The sequence below is a fragment of the Pollachius pollachius genome, assembly GCF_949987615.1.
Source record: "Pollachius pollachius genome assembly, chromosome: 5".
Lineage (NCBI taxonomy): Eukaryota > Metazoa > Chordata > Actinopteri > Gadiformes > Gadidae > Pollachius > Pollachius pollachius.
In genome coordinates, this window is record NC_136938.1 from 3,879,740 (window position 1) to 3,889,739 (window position 10,000).

Consider the following 10,000-nt stretch of genomic DNA (forward strand, 5'->3'; position numbering starts at 1 on the left):
CACAAACACACACACACACACACACACACACACACACACTGATATACACACGCACACACTGGGATATACACACCGAGACAAACACACATACATAAACAAACACACTCACACAAATACTGAGACACGCACAGACACACACACAAATACACAAATACACTGAGATACAAAGACACAGACACACACAAACACACAAACATAAAAATACATTTGAGATATACACACACAAAAACATACGCTGACAGATATGCACTGAGACACACACATACAACACACTCTCATGCACACATGGCCAGACACACTCAGGCACACACACAAAACTCTCTCTCTGTCTCTGTCTTTCACATTTCACTGTGTTATTACACTCATCAACCCGGTGAAGATACATTTTTTTTAGTTTCCTTTAAGGCCCTGCTGTCCTTCCACTGTCCTCTCTCAATATGGCTGTCGCAGCTCGTAATTACTTTGAGGAATCCCTCTCTCATTATCACATGTAATCCAACAAATAAGTAGAAACAAGTCTTTTTTCTGGCGGTGACCATCTGCTGTTTGTGTTTTACCTTCCATTGTTGTGTTACTAACGCAGCAAGAGAGGAACACAATCTTTGGATAGAGCCACACCAATTAGTTTTTACACATACCCAACCATAATGTTGCACGTACAGCTTTGCAAATTAATAGTCATTCCTATTCGTCATTCTCTATTAAAAGCTAGAAACAACAGAAGACTCGCTGAGCTAAACTATCCAGGAAGCGTTAACAGTCAGAAGCAGCTCCCACTTGCTCAAACTAAAGAAAAGGAGTTAAACTTTATGGAATTGATAAACAAGACAGTTGGGGAGAGTTTGAACAGGTTTGTCTCGCAGAAACGCCCAGCACTTCCTGCTCTCTAGAGTTTGTCAATCGGTTTCTACTTTTGCTCACAAATCACAAAGTGTTGAAAGACAATCAATAAAAGAAAGATGGCTGACTGCTGTTACGCATACTCGAAACTTGAAGACAGTGCACGAGAATATTGAAACATGGCATTGAAATTGTATGCAACACAATATAAAGAAACTACAGAGAGCATGTTTAATGAGTTGTGTAGTGCTGCTGCAGCCGAGTGTTCAGAGGGAATGAGAACAGTTTCCATGCCGTGTCGGGTAAGACCTGCTCAGGCCTACACAGACCTGCTAGGGTTTTCTTCACCAGCGGTGTTTTGGGAATACAAGGTGTGATGGAATTAGGCCCGCGGGCCCCATAAGGAAGGAAACACACACACGCACGCATGCACACATGCACACACGCACACACTCACACACTCCTGAAACCTCCCTAGATGAGACTTTAAACAGGGCCTAAGGGGGCCAGGGAGAGAGAGATCGAGAGAGAGATCGAGAGATCGAGAGAGAGAGGAGAGAGAGAGAGAGAGAGAGAGAGAGATCGAGAGATCGAGAGAGGGAGAAAGAGAGAGAGAGAGAGAGAGAGAGAGAGAGGACGTGAGAGAGAGCGCAAGAGAGAGGTGGAGGGAGAAAGAGAGCTAGAGAGGGGGGGACAGAGAGAGCAAGAGTGCGAGAGAGAGCGACAGGGAGAAAGAGAGAGAGAGCTAGAGGGAGGTAATAGGAGACATAAAGATACAGCCATACATACATATGTAATACACACAGACAGACACACAGACATGCACGGCACACACAGAGGCCCACAGTCTCTGGACAACACAAACTGTCCCTTGTTAACATTCACCTACTGCACATGTGCAGACCAAAGGCTGCTGCAGACATAGCTCTTGTTATCCCTGCTGTTGTCCAGAAGAGGGAGAGGGAGAGAGACTCTTATTGAGCTATCGTCTATGGGATTGGGCCAAACTTTTCCGTTCAGCTGCTCCCAGCGAGGGGTCATTCCTCCAATCCCAGGCTGAGCTCCGCACCGTACACTGTAGCCTAATGAGATGTGCCCCCGGTTTGATGAGGAGCATCACATGCTGGGCCGCGCATAGGTGTAGTCTCTGTGTGTGTGTGTATGGGTGTGTGTGTGTGTGTGTGTGTGGTTGTGTGTGAATGTGTGACAGTATGTCAGTATAGGGGGAAATACTGTGGGGTGTATGAGAGAGAGGGAGTTTGTCACCATGACCTAATCGTTTCGTGCGTCTGTATGTGTGTGTGCGTGTGTGTGTGTGTGTGTGTGTGTGTTTGTGTGTGTGGGTGTGATTGTGTGTGTAGTTGTTTGGGTGTTTGTGTGTGTCTGGCTCTCCTGCCTCCTCTACAGAGAGCAGTGAGTTCATTTTGCCCGTGCTGTACTTGGCCGGCACGCTGAGTGCCAACAGAAATGCATTGACCTCAAAGTAAAGAGTTTAATTTACAACAAGTAATCACCACTCTCGCTCTAAAGCAAATGTTTCATTGTTATTTAGCGAGCTGACAGCAAACAAACAAAGTCTGACCCATTGGAATGAATAACTTGTACAAGTCATGGATGATAAAGTAGCGCGTTTCTTTGGTTAATATTCAAATGAACCTGATGCTAATATCTTCATTCACAAGATGTTGAATATTCAACTTTGAAAACAAGTTGTTCGACTCTGAGTTGAAGCAAACTGTCGATGTGGGCCAACAGACTAGGCTGGTGGAGTGAACTGGGAGTGTTGGGACTGGGGCTGGCCAGACAAAGGAAGCCAGTGTGGTGCTGGAGGAAGACAACTCGGACCAGCAGAGTTCTCCACGGTGACTCCACTCCACCGTGCCTGTTGAGATCTGAGTGGAGGTGAAGAGGGGGAGTCGGAGAGAAACATAGTGAGAGACACAGGGAAGGAGAGAGAGAGGACGAGTAAGAGAGAGAGAGAGAGAGAGAGAGAGAGAGAGAGAGAGAGAGAGAGAGAGAGAGAGAGAGAGAGAGAGAGAGAGAGAGAGAGAGGATGAGTCAGAGAGAGAGAGAGAGAGAGAGAGAGAGAGGATGAGTCAGAGAGAGAGAGAGAGAGAGAGAGAGAGAGAGAGAGGATGAGTCAGAGCTATGAGGTAAAGCCAGAAAGTAAGCATTCATGAAAGATGGAAGTAAGGTAAGAAACAAAGAAAGAATTAAAGGGAGGTAAAGAGACATTTTTGGAAGAACTAACCACAAATATGTAACAAGGAATTACTTGATAAGGGATATTGTTCTACGTGTTTGGTTTCATGTTACATTTAAAATTATATAAGTTTAATTTCCTTAAGAAGTAATGTGAGGTGTAGCAGCCTTCCTCTTTAATTATGCATATTAAATTGCAAATACGACAGAAATTACATTCATACTTATAATACTGATAATTATCCTTTGAGACTTTTTATTCTAGATTTGTATTTCTAGAATACATACCAGAATTGCCAATACCTGCACCCAGATGAAAATCTTTTGTAATACGTTTCTGATTCTTCTTCTGCAAATATTCAGCGTGTAGCATACTGCAATAAAACGATGACTCCAGGGTCTCCAACCCTCACCTAATTCAACCCCAGCTCTATACAGATGTATGGCTGGGGCCCAAGCATGTCCCTCTGCAGAGTGGGTAGACTTCCCCCCTGCGTTTCTCCAGAGAGGCACTCGACGGATCCGGCACCTCCCATCTAAGGGTCACGCGACTCTCTTCCTCTTAGGCCAATTATCTCGTGGCGTGCACACAGAACACGCATGCTAATTGGCCATAAGTGAAGCCCGAAAGCGAATTCAAGTTAAGATTAAAACTAAAGTTTTGCGCCAGTATTAGTTCAGCCACCGAACCTCCCCAACCTCCCTCCTTTCACACCGCTGTCTTTTGTCTTTCTGTCTCCTCAGTTCAGTGCTCGCCCTGTGACTCTCCTCCACACTTTAACACCACCTCTCGCTCTGTCGCTCTCTCGCTCTCACGCTCTCATCTATCTTTATTACTTTCTTTCTTTATATGACTAATCCTTTATCTATATTGTCTCTCTCTGTCTTTCTCCTTCACTCTGACTATCTCTGTCTCTCTCTCTGTCTCTCGCTCTGTCTCACACTCTCTTTTGCTTTCTCTCTCTCTGTCTCTCTCTCTGTCTCATAGTCGCTCTCTCTATCTTTCTCTCTCTCTGTCTCTCTCTCTGTCACTCGCTCTGTCTCACACTCTCTTTTGCTTTCTCTCTCTTTCTGTCTCTCTCTCTGTCTCATAGTCGCTCTCTCTATCTTTCTCTCTCTCTTTCTCTCTTTGTCTCTGTCTCTGTCTCTCTGTCTCTCTCTCTCTCTGTCTCCGTCTCTGTGTCTCTCTCTCTCTTTGAGTGGGTGTGTTGGTTCTCGATCGTACCACAGCATCACTCCTGTCATTTCATCACACTTTGAGCTGCTCATAGAACGATTCTGCATTCTTGGTTTCTGTCGTCTGAGTTGCAGAAGCACCTGGCCTCTTTATTGATAACAAGGCAGCCTTGCGAAACAGAGAGAGGGGGAGGAGGAGAGGAAAGGGAGAATAAAAGAGAAAGTTCCCTACCCTCAGTTTCAGAAGTGCTTCTCCTCAAATTTGAAAGGCTATGCTGGAAGGCGTCTGGTTGCAATGAAAGGAGTAGCAAAATGCTGCAGTTTGAACTCTGTTTTTTTCCCCCTCTCACTCTACCTCAATTTGTCGTCATTTTCTGTCATCTTCTGCAAGTGAAAGTCTCGGGGACAAAGGAGGCCTGGAGGATGTCTCTCATGGAAATGGGTCGGGGAGGCTCCAAGTTTGGGGTTTCGTAAGCGAGTCGAGGCATCAGATTCCTTCATCGACCCAGAGTCCACGTGTTCGCCTCTCTGTGGCTCTGGTGGAGCCTTGTCTTCTCAAAGGCAGCTCTTAGTTTTACCAAAGCCGTACATGTTAGCCATATTTAATAATTTGTACTGTTGTATTTTAAAAAGGTACTGCATTGTTTCTATCTCTGGATGCAATTAACTAATTTTGAGCTCTTGAATGTCACACACAAACTCTAGCCCAAACACATTAAAACAAACACTCCCGCACACACATACACGTACATGCACACAAACACACACAGAGACACAGCCACAGATACAGACACACATACAAACACAAACAAACTACAAACAAACTACACAATACAGGAAAAAAAAGCAAACTACACGATATAGCAAAAAACGAACAAACTACACAATACAGCAAATACAAACAAACTACACAATACAGCAAAAACAAACAAATACAAAAACAGAATACACTGGAACACATACGCACATGGTACATTCAGTCCTCTTTATCTCTGCAACATGTTAATGGATATATTTAGTGTTGGGAGGGGTGTGTGTGTGTTTGTGCATGTGTGTACATGTGCGTGTGTGTGTGTGGCTGTGTCTGTGTGTGTGTGTGTGTGTGTGGTTATGTGTGTGTGTGTGTGTGTGGTTGTGTGTGTGAGGTGTTGGGTGTGTGTGTACATGCTTTTGTGTGTGTGTGTGTGTGTACATGGTTGTGTGTGTACATGCTTGTGTGTGTGTGTGTGTGTGTGCGTGTGAGGTGCTGTGTCATGCTGCCTTATCGCAGGGCGTAGCGCGCTGCTCAGCTGGCCCTGGTCCTGGCTGGGCCGGATTGGGTAAACTAATTAGCCGGGCCGCCCAGGGCAGTACCCAGTCTTCCCTCGGACCTATCGGGGCTGTTTACGGTCAGCTTGTGTTCCCCGCCAGACTCCTAATCTCCTTGAGTCCGATGCACGGTGAGTAACAAATGAAGCAAAATGAAGCCCCTCCCATCACCACCTCCGACCCCCTCCGCCCCCCCCCCCCCCCCCCTTCGTCCACGCCACCCTCCTCATCATCAATTCAGTCTGTATCATGTCCTCATCTAGTCAGGCTCGTCTGCTAGCGAGAAGAAATTAAAAAGAGCCATTGTTTTTCACAGCCCTCCGGGATGAAAGCACTTAACCACACCGCGCGGTCACAATCCTGCCGATTAGCCGCTGAATGGAATCGCAATCCAGGGATGCAGTCTTCATTGTTTTCTATTATAGGGCCGCCCCGGCCCAACCATTGTGGGGAAATTAATTTGCTTCCATGGAGTTGGGATTTTCGAATTTGAATAGTGAATAAATGTTAATCCTGGCAGCAGATGGGCGTTGTACAACGGCTGGGACTTTATATCTTCATACAGAGATACACAGGCGTAGGTATATGAAGGTATATGGACGGGTAAACCCAAGGCCTGCTGGAGGCGGAGGGAGGGAGGGCTTCTGGAAGGCTGCTGCAGCAGAGCGTCTGTTTCTCGCCTTGGACATCGGCTGGAGCTGGTTCCCTTTGTGTCCTCGCTGGGAACAGCCACATAAAAGAATCTTCACAATCTTCATCAAGCCGGAGTCCAACCCGGCCGAGGTCAGGAGAGAGAGGGAGAGAGAGAGAGAGAGAGACGTCAGCCGCGCCGTCGCGAGAACCAACAGCACTGCCAAGTACTGCCTTAGTTTCCATGGCTTTGATGCCGCAATCAACCGCAGGGCTTCCACTGTCGCACATGAGTAGCAATACGCAGATTTGTACCAAAAGGTCCCAAAAACGATTCCCACCAGTCGCAGCGTTCTGTGCGAGGCAGGGTTCATCCGAGGTAAACGTAGACGGATGAGACGGGACCACGGCGGCCATAACTAAACTCTGCAGTTAGGGATGGAAGTCACAATCACTGAACGTGTCGTGTTCCGGTACATCTCATTTTTATAATGCACTCCAGACAGCCATTGTCCCCCCGCCACCCCCACAGAAAGACTCCGACACGGGGAGGCAGCCAGGCGCTGTGTCTCCGGCTCTGACAGGTAGAGTCTGGGGGGTTGAGGAGGCCTGGATGATCTGGGATGGGAGGGCTTCTCTCTCCCTCTCACGCACTCCTCTCTCTCTCGTCCTCCCTCTCGCTCTATGTTTCTGCGTGTCTGTCTCTCTCTCTCTCCTTGTTTAATTCATCTGACTTCTTTGTCTGATAATGAGGCACGCAGGAGAAGAGACTGACAATGAGCAACACTCGTCCCCCCCCCCCTCCCATCCTTACCCGCTCTAATTGTTCCCTAACAGCAACCAAAATATCCTGACTGATCACACTATATCTCTCTCTCTCTCTCTCTCTCTCTCTCCGCCCTCTCTCTCTCTCTCTCTCTCTCTCTCTCTCTCTCTCTCTCTCTTCTGACGAGAGCTGTGTTCTTCACCTTGGAGTGGATGTTGTTAAACAATTCTTCCACGTCTCTCAAATCCTTAGCATTTATCACTTTGGGTTTCAATGTTTTTGTTTACATCATTAGGATTCGATGTGGATTGAAAATGTCCCGGGCTTGATTCCATCTTTAGTCACGCTGTGCGATGGCCCGGAGGACTCTGTCAATTATACATCAATGTTTTTTGTCACGCTTTTTACTACATTAAATAATAAATAAAATGCACTCTTTGTTTTGAAATAGCCTCCTCACACATGTCACTCCTCATAGCCTCCAACGCGTACCTGTAGTCCCTGCTCTGTGTTTGATAAAGATGTGGCAGCCACAACATATGGTGCTGCCGAATGTGTCCTTCTCTAACACGTGGTAAAAATAGTCTCCTCACATCCAGCTCATCTGGTTCCCTCTCCGTCTCCCCGCTCCGCCTTCCACTCCGACTCCAAACCACTCATGTGTTGCACAACTCCTCCCTCTGCGTCTCCCCCAGCCCGTTATGCCATCACGGCGCTGTTTGTGCGTCGCAGATTATTTGGACACACAAACCATAGTCCTGGGAAGACAAACAACACGGCGTCGGGCTCGGCGCGGCGGAACTAAACCGCCATGCCGCACATCGTTAGTTAATCACGCGGGGAGAAGAATCGAAGCATTCAGCGGATGGAAAAATGACTCATGTATACATGGACTATTGACGTATATCGCGGCGTTCGTCACAACAAACACACAGACACACAAACAGACACACACACAGACGTGTGCACACACACACACACACACACACACACACACACACACACACACACGTTATTTATATAAATCCCTGCATCACTATTTTTTCCATAAGTCCCGGGCCTCTGGCTCTCCCCGGACTCCATTTTGGATCCGTTGATGTAGCGAACGCCGGCTCCCCTCCCTTCCTTTCCTCCCATCCTCTCCTCTCCTCCTCCGCTCCTCCCCTCTCTGACAAGATATGTGGCCACAGTTCAGCCTCCCGAGGTCCAGGATGAGAAAGCTAGGAAGGGAGAGAGAGAGAGAGCTAAAGGAGAGAGAGACAGAGACAGAGAGAGAGAGCTAAAGGAGAGAGAGACAGAGAGAGAGTTAAAGGAGAGAGAGAGAGAGAAAGAGAGAGAGAGAGACCTAAAGGAGGGGGTGAGAGAGAGAAAAGTAAAGGAGAGAGAGAGAGATAAAGGAAGAGAGGAAAAAGTGATGAGTCATTGTGAGTGGGTGAGGAGAGAGAGAGAGAGAGAGAGAGAGAGAGAGAGAGAGAGAGAGAGAGAGAGAGCGAGAGAGAGAGAGAGAGAGTTCAGGAGATGCAGTCTTGCATAATTAACACCAAAGCATCTCCAGGACAAACCCCTCCATCAGTGTGTCCAAAGGATTAACTACAGCAGCTCCTCTTATCGCCCCAACCCCCCCCCCCCCGCCTCCCTCTTTAAGGAACAAAATGACCTTGCACTTGTTTACATGCTGATTAAAGACTGGGGGGGGGGGGGGGGGGGGGGGGGTAGAGGGAGAAAGTCAAACTGTAATAACAAGAGTGGGTTAACGCTGGAGTGCGGGAGGTGGAGTGGCGCTTGCTATCTACAGCTCGACGGAACCCCTGCGGACCACGTTGCCGTAGTGACTGAAAAATTAAACACTCTTTGCTGTTGAACGCAGAGCCCAAGATATATATATATATATATATATATATATGTATGTGTGTGTGTGTGTGTGTGTGTGTGTGTGTGTTTGTGCCTATGAATGCTTATGTGAAGGAGGGCGGTTTTAAGTGGGCGGCCGTGTTTGTAAGTTGGATGTATGTTGTTATTGAATAGGGTAGCTCGCTGGGTCTTGGATGCTTCCTGGTACATATTTATATATATATATACAGTATACACAGTCACCCAGTACAGACAGTCATCCAGTACAGACGGTTATCCAGTACAGACGGTTATCCAGTACAGACAGTCCTCCAGTTCAGACAGTCATCCAGTACAGACAGGCAGTTCAGACAGTCATCCAGTACAGACAGACAGTTCAGACAGTCCTCCAGTACAGACAGTCACACAGGGCAGGCCGTGGGCCCCAGCCGCTGAGGGGCCATCTGACAGTGAGGTGACAGGAATAGCACCAAGGCTAGCTCACTGCCCATGGTTATTAATGCAGCTCGCTCACAGCTGCCATCCACTTACTCACTCAACACAAGCAACAGAGCAGCCGCCAACAATAGTTCACACAACTTGGGGGCCAGCGCACAAGGCCAGTTCACTAACACAGCACACAACCACACACATGCGCTAGCACGCATGCAAGAACAGACACACAAGTACACGCGCACACACACAAACACACACACACACACACACACTTCAATTGCAAACTTGGACAATGTAACATGCACAGTGACACATGTATACACACACACGAACACTTACACACACATACACACACACACACACACACACACACACACACACACACACACACGCACACACACACAGATTAACAGACATTCAGACACACACACACACACATATTTGTCGGATCAATATTGCATTAGCGCGGCATGTTCCTGTGCAGGCCTACAGTGATGGGTTGCAGCATGGAGGGTAAAACTGTGTACTGTGGTCGGGGCACGGCTCTCGTCTCTGAGGACTACAGTCTTCAGCCCACCTTCAGCAGTGATGTACTTCAATGGAGTACACAACATGTCTGATGACATTAAACAATGCAACACCGCATGCAAACACGTGCATGCGTAAATACATGTTCATCTGTGTATGTGATCACCTTACCGTCTCAGGGTACATGAGAGTGTGCATGTATGCATGCATATGTTCGTGTATGCATAAATGCATATATTGTCACATGCATAATGCATATGCATT

At 47.4% G+C, this 10,000-nt stretch overlaps 1 protein-coding gene across 8 annotated transcripts in view; it reads left to right on the forward strand.

Moving 5' to 3' along the window:
• Window positions 1-10,000, forward strand: part of celf6 (CUGBP Elav-like family member 6) — a gene marked incomplete at both ends in the record, with an annotated part of 132,237 nt that overhangs the window by 9,006 nt on the left and 113,231 nt on the right. The gene's annotated exons all lie outside the window — the stretch shown is intronic.